Here is a 7,078-nt window from a genome sequence, read left to right as displayed (position 1 = left end):
AATTGATGCATCTTAGATGGCCGCTTGCAAGCTTTTAAGACCCCAGATGCCACTCACCAAAGTGGGATGCAGAACATTTTCTTAATAAAATTTGTTATGCCAGTTGACCTAGATGACTGCTGAAACCATGGTCCCCAGATCCCTACGCCTGCTACTCTGTCCCTTGAAGTGTTTGCTTGCATTCAGGAAACTTCTTAGCTTTTCAATTAGTAAAAATACAGAATGCTTCAAGAATTTGTGTGTCATTCTTGTGCAGGGGCCATGCTAATCTTCTCTGTATCGTTCCAATTTTAGTGTATGTGCTGCCAAAGCGAGCACGAGGCTGGCCTTTATCGATGATGTTTTCAGCAATGAAAAGTGCTTTATCTCTGCTGCTGGTTCCAGCTCATGGGAACTCACTGCACAGCGGGATAGGACCATTGTGATCCACAGGGTTCTCACTGGCTGATTTCTGGAAGTAGATCACCAGGCCTTTCTTCCTGCTCTGTCTTAGTCTGGAAGCTCTGCAGAAACATGTTCAGCATCACAGCAACATGCAAGCCTCCACTGACAGATGGGTGGTGGCTGTGCATGAAGTACATAGGCTGAGAATCCAACCTTGGTCTCCTGCATAGAAGGCAAGAAGTCTACCACTGAACCCTTGCTGCCTTTGTAAGGGCAGTCAAAACGTCAGGATTCAGTTTCGAGATTAATAGTTTTGTCAGTGTTTGTACAGCCTCCAGCCTCCATAATGATTCCAGTGTGCCTCAGTACCTGACACCTAGTGGTGTTCAGTAAATATTTGTGGAATGGACTCACTGATCAGTGTCCACTTCCCTGATGTTCTGGAGGAACCTGGTTTGCAGGTGTAAGGAGTACCTAAGCTTTGGTTTATCTTTCCTGCTGTTTCTCCTGCCGTTCTGTCTACACCCTCTACCTCTTCCACAGGCCCTAGACTAACCTGGAAATATCTGAATCCCTTTACGACCTCCATTTGCTCTCTCTGGAATGTCCTCTGTCCTCTTGACTTGTCAGAATGCTACCCGTCTTTAAGGCTCAGCTCAGGTGCCACTTTCTCCATGAAGCTCCCTCATTGCCCCACTCCCCACTAGCCCATATTGTCTCTCTCTCTCCCAGGAATACCATGGTCCTTGGTGGACATCTCTTTAAGGCTTTTAGTGTTTCCTGCCCAGGGAAGGGATGGGTATACTTGCTTGTCATGTCCCATCTTCCTCACTGAGCAGTGAGCTGGGATTGGATTGATGCAGTACAGGTTGCTGCATGAAGTAGGTGTGCAGGGAGAGTTTGTGGATGAATAAACAAACCCCTCATTACATTGCTCTGGGAACTGCAGCTGGAGGGGGTAGGCAGCAGAGGCAGTTATGGGGAAGGAAGTGACATCAGGGAGACAAAACAGTAGAGGTGGGGGCTCAGTGGACCCAGTTCTGGGCTTTCTGCAGGTACTCGATGCCCGAGGTCTCCGTGGATACTTGCGACAGTGGCTGCCCTGGGCTAGCCACAGAGTAGGTGCTTTCCTCATTGTGAGCTAAATCACCACGGAGTGAGGGCATGCTCTGCCACTCTTCTGTGACAGATGTTGGTGTAGAGCCCTTTTGTATTAGGGAGGGGTGAGACTATTCTGCTCTCGGGGGCCCGGCCTTATCCCCTGAGCAAGGGGCCAGGGAGCCTGTGGGGGAGCTGGGCGCAGAGCTTGAATGTTGTTCCCAAGGCAGAGGGTTAATGGTCAGATGGGAACTTCTCCCCCCGCCTTCCCCTCCTGTAGTATCCGAGAAAAAGCCGTGCAGGTGAGGGCGCACACAGAGATGCTGGCAGCCACAATGCTGTGGGCTGTGGGGGCGCCCCGGGTGTGTATTTAAGAGGCTGGTGAATGGGTTGAGTCATCGATGATGCTCTTGGAACGACAGATTGGTCAGAGTTCCATGATGGTAATGATGACTCTACGGTGACCTTTATCATGCATTTACATTTGATCACAATGGGCATAAGCCGCCCAGGGGGTTCCGTGGGCTGGGTGATTCCTTATGTACAGTAACCCAGCGTGCATGTGGGGGACGCATCCCTTGTGGCTGAGAGAGGGGCAGCCCCTGACACCCCTCACTCTACTGTCGCGCCGTAATCTTTGTTACCAAGGAGACTTTATTTTTTTGACTTCCATTTTTTTTTTTAATCGTACTTTAGATGGTTTACAGAACAAGTAGTTTCTCATTAAACAGGCAGTACACATCGTGTTTTATGACATTGGGCTCAACCCCATGGCATGTCAACCCTCTCCCTTCTTGACTTTTGACTTAGCCTCACATTTTCTTCCTTTTGTAAAAGTGAAGACACTCAAATGTGAGTTTGCCTCCTTCATTTTGCAGTCGTAAGATGAAGCCCAGCACTCAGTTCATAGCCGTGTGTGGGGTAGACCCTGGGGGCCCTGAAACTGGAAAGCAAGGAGGTCACAAGAATCTGAGGCATCTGGGACTGTTGTATATTAAAGCATTTCTTCCCAAAAGGAGATCACTTTAGTATAAAACCAGTTGCTGGCCTGTCAACTCATGGCGACCCCATATGTGTCAGAGTAGAGCTGTGCTCCCTAAGGTTTTCAATGGCTGATTTTTTCAGAAATAGATCACCAGGTCTTTCTTCTGAGGCACCTCTGGGTGGACTTGAACCTCCAACCTTTAGGTTAGCAGCTGAGGGTGTTAACTCTTTGCACCACTCAGAGACTCACGCTTTAGTATATTCGTATGAAAGAGAATGCGTGAAAGAGTGTGTTTGCGTGAGTGCGTGTGTGGTTGTGAGTATGTGTGTGTGCATTCCCTTGTATGCCGTGCAGAAGTTCAATATGTAAAACTTTCAGCAGGGACCAGATTCAATAGATGACCTCAGAGCCTCCCTTTCTGAATTTTTACCTAGGGTTTCCCTCAGCCGTATGTGATCAATCAGATGTATACCTGCAATTGCTCATTGACGAAGGTGTTTTGAATCACTGGAGAAACTGCATTCCTCTTCCGCTTTATAGCAAAGTATTAACTCTGCACAAGAAATGAACAGTTGAGCAGCTGCCATGTTGGACCTGGCTCTGGGTCTTTGGCTTTGGGCCTTGTTGTCTAGATGAGGTGGGGGCCAGGGTACCCATTCCACAGAGGGGACATGATACACACAGCAGCTGGGTCACTCGCCTTAAGTCCCAAGACTAGTAAGTGGCTGTCGGCCCCCTGGAGGTCTGCGGCCGTGGAGGCTGTCCTGGGGGTGCGGGTGGAGAGTAGCCGCGAGGAGCCCGGAACGGCTCCAGCCTGCTTCCTCGCCTTCGCTGAGTTGTCGTTGCTGTTTTCATTCGTGCTTTTAGGCTACAGTGCCAAGAATAAAAATAAGCCTGGCTATTCTTCACTCATATTTGGTACATTTTTTTTTCTGAATGCCATTGAAATAGAATTCTAATTTTCACTTAAAATATGATCTTAATAAATTGCTACATTATTGCATGCTGCTTGATATATTTAAAGACCACCTCTTTTCATAGAGCTCATCTCCAATAATATAATCACAATCAATAGGAAAACATGTTTCTATAGACAGTATCTGCTTTACAGGCTCTTTGTGAGAACCTGTCTGTAGGGATATATCTGTGTGTGTATGTATGTGTGTGTATATGTATGTGCGTGTATATATATACGTATATATATATTTCAATTGCATCATATTCATGCGAAAGCTGGACAATGAGTAAGGAAGGCCAAAGAAGAATTGACGCCTTTGAATTGTGGTGTTGGTGAAGAATGTTGAATATACCACGGACGGCCAAAAGACCAAACAAGTCTGTCTTGGAAGAAGTACAACCAGAATGCTCCTTAGAAGCAAGGATGGTGAAACCAAGTCTTACGTATTTTGGACATGTTATCAGGAGGGATCAGTCCCTGGAGAAGGACGTCATGCTTGGTAAACTATAGGGTCAGCGAAAAAGAGGAAGACCCTCAACGAGAAGGATTGACACAGTGGCTGCAACAACGGGCTCAAGCATAACGATTCTGAGGATGGTGCAAGACCAGGCAGTGTTTTGTTCTGTGGTGCACAGGGTCACTATGAGTCAGAACCAACTCGACAGCACCTAACAACAACAGCACGCACATGTATATATATACATATATACACACACACACGTATATGTATACATATATATACATTTTCATATATATAGCTGTTAATTGCCGTTGAGTAGATTCTGACTCATGGCACCCCCTGTGTGCAGAGTAGAGCTGTACGCCATAAGATTATCAAGGCTATGACCTTTCAGATGCAGATTGCCAGGACTGACTTTTGAGGCATCTCTAGGTGGGTTTGAACCACCAACCTTTTGGTTAGTAGTCCAGCACTTAAGCACTTGCGCCATCAGGGACTCTGATACTCTTGCTCTCCTCTCTCCCTCCTCCCTTCCCTCCCTACTTCTCTCTCTCTCTCTCCTATATATCTGTATACACACATATATGCATGTGTGTGTGTGCGTGTTTACACTACTAGGATATCATCATTTTTATAGGAATTTATATTTCATCTTCAAACACCCAAATTTTATACTTCACATCAAACTTACTTACACATGAGGTGCCTTATAAAGTTTGATGAAGTCGTCTTATTTTTGCAAAGTAGCCACTTAAACTTCTTTAGACACGTGTCCTCTGTTAGCCCTCCATGACCTCAAGGCTGAAAGGAGAAAGGTCTTTGGAGACTCTCTTCCTTGGCCTTGGATGACTTGCATCCAGCAATGGCGTAGTGGAAACTGGCGCTCTAGTGGCTGATATGTGTAGGGGGCATGGGAAAGATGGTGGCCAGAGTGAAGATGAGGTGGGCCTTTCTCCTTGGCTGACCTCAGAGGTGCCTGAAGGTCCAAGTGTGTGGGTCCACCCCACCTCCCCCACCACCATGGTCCATCAGGACCCCAGACAAGATGGTGTTCCCTCTAGAGGTACTCCCCAAACCCGTCTTCCGGGGCCTGCTATTTTTACCCAAGAGGCTAATCTTTTTCTAAAGAATTTCTTAGATGATTTCAAATCATTCCCATGGGAGCAGATTTCTTTTGGGGTGGGCTTAAATCCCAGCTGACATCACAGCCTCAGGAAAGGTTGCTCCCTTGAAAAGCCTGTGGCTCTGACATCCCAAGGTTACCTCTGGTTCTGGAATCTCCGTGAGATTCAGTGGGTGGGTCTCAGAGGCAAGGTCCTTGGGTTCTTATCCCAGCAGTGCCACCACTTCCTCACTCTTTGACGCTCAGTTTTTCCATCTGCCTAATGGACCTGTACTAAGCTGTTCTCTGAGCTTGCTCCCAGCTTTGAGCTTTAATGGCCCTCCTCCCGGTGCTGTTGGGCATTTGTCAGGATGTGTGACTGAAGGTCCAACCTTGTCATGTGGAAGTTCAGCCTTTTCATCCTGGATACAGAGTTTCAAAAAAAAAAAAAAAAAAAAATGGTACCAGGGAAGACTATTTATGCCCCATGCCTTATTAAGGAAGTCCCTGGGTGGTACAAATAGCGTGCTCTGCTGCTAACTGAATGGTTGGAGGTTTGAACCCATCCAGAAGCACTTCAGAAGAAAGACCTGGTGACCTATTTCCGAAAGATCAGTCTTCCTAAACTCTATGGAGCACAGTTCTACTCTGACACGCAGACGGTCAGAGTCGGAATCGACTTGATGGCAACAGGTTTGGTTTTCCTTACTAAAGGGATTAACCCTCAAATACCAAATAATAACTACAACAATGACCACTACTTATATTTACTGAGAGCTTAAAACATACCAGATACAGTATTCAGCCTATATGGGCTTTATCTCATATGCTCCATGAAATGACCCCATGTGGTAAGTAATACTGTTCATGGAAAAGGAATCTGAAGCTTGGAAAAGTTGAAAGCTTAAGGTCACTTGCTTTCAAGTGGCAGATACTTGATTCAGCCCAACCAAGTTTATCAGACACCACAGCTCAGGGTCTTAACTGCTACACACGCTTTACAGATACCGAGCCTGTTTGCCCCTAGATCCCTGGGTACTGGAGACTGTTTCCTATCTTCGTTTGGCAGGACATCTTGCATTTCCCTTGATATGTGTTGGTCTCCCTGTCCTATTTGAACTCTTCTAGTGGGCCGGATCCTGTCTTCTTCATCAGCTGAGCACGAGGAGTTCAGTTTGTGAAAGTAAAGTGTATGGAAACTCTTTTTTAAAGACCAGTCAATACTGAGAATAAGGCATCCCTGACATGCTCTTGTAAGTCACTGGGAAAATAAAATTTGACTCACAATAATTCTGCATCTTGAACATAGCTTCTGAGACCCACACCAAGGGCAGAGCATGAGGTATATTCTTATTTGGTTTCAGCTCTTTGAAGGAAGTATTTTTTTTTCCTCATTGGAAAAACAAGGGTGTAGGTCCAGGGTGATGCCTTAAAATTTCTGAGTATTTTGACAGGGGTTTAAGGTGAGGAAAGCAAACTCCAAAAAAGTTGAGTTTATTCAGGACGTAATGTAGACAAATACTATTTCGGCTCACAGACAAAACTGACATGTCTGGATCTTTGGCTGAAGGACCCCACATGGTCAAATTCCAGGAGGAAGATCATCAGTCTTTTGGGTGTGATACTCCAGGGGGAATAGAGCCACTTTCCTGAAATTAAGCAGTTAGAGATTAAATGGAAATGTAAGTTCAGGTTGAATTGCCTGTCCTGAGTCTGGCAGATATAGCTTTTCTGGACTAAAGTATAAGACAGAATCCATTTCTTAGGGTTGGTGGGTCTGCATATACTCTGGAGATGGCTAAGGGTGCAGGTGAGAAGGATTTTCATTAGCTGCACAGGGAGAGTAGAGTCCCAAAACAAGTTTCCAACGAGCTGATTCTGACTCATGGCAATCCCATGTGTGTCAGAGTAGAACTGTGCTCCAAAGGGTTATCAATGCCTGATTTTTCTTAGGTAGATTGCCAGGCCTTTCTTTTGAGGTGCCTCTGGATGGACACGAACCTCCAACCTTTTGATTAGCAGCCAAACGCCTTAATTTTAACTGTTTGCACCACCCAGGGACTCTGGAGACTAGAGTAGTGTCTTAGGCTG

At 46.1% G+C, this 7,078-nt stretch overlaps 1 protein-coding gene and 1 non-coding gene across 3 annotated transcripts in view; one reads left to right on the top strand and one right to left on the bottom strand.

Annotated features, from left to right (window-relative positions):
- Positions 1-7,078, top strand: part of ZNF536 (zinc finger protein 536) — a 294,926-nt gene that overhangs the window by 45,176 nt on the left and 242,672 nt on the right. The gene's annotated exons all lie outside the window — the stretch shown is intronic.
- On the bottom strand, positions 212-318 carry LOC111819635 (U6 spliceosomal RNA). The gene has a single exon (XR_002823224.1). It is a non-coding gene; the product is annotated as a U6 spliceosomal RNA (small nuclear RNA).

The sequence above is a fragment of the Trichechus manatus genome, unplaced genomic scaffold, assembly GCF_000243295.1.
Source record: "Trichechus manatus latirostris isolate Lorelei unplaced genomic scaffold, TriManLat1.0 scaffold00014, whole genome shotgun sequence".
NCBI lineage: Eukaryota > Metazoa > Chordata > Mammalia > Sirenia > Trichechidae > Trichechus > Trichechus manatus.
This window is presented reverse-complemented; position numbering and strand designations above follow the sequence as displayed.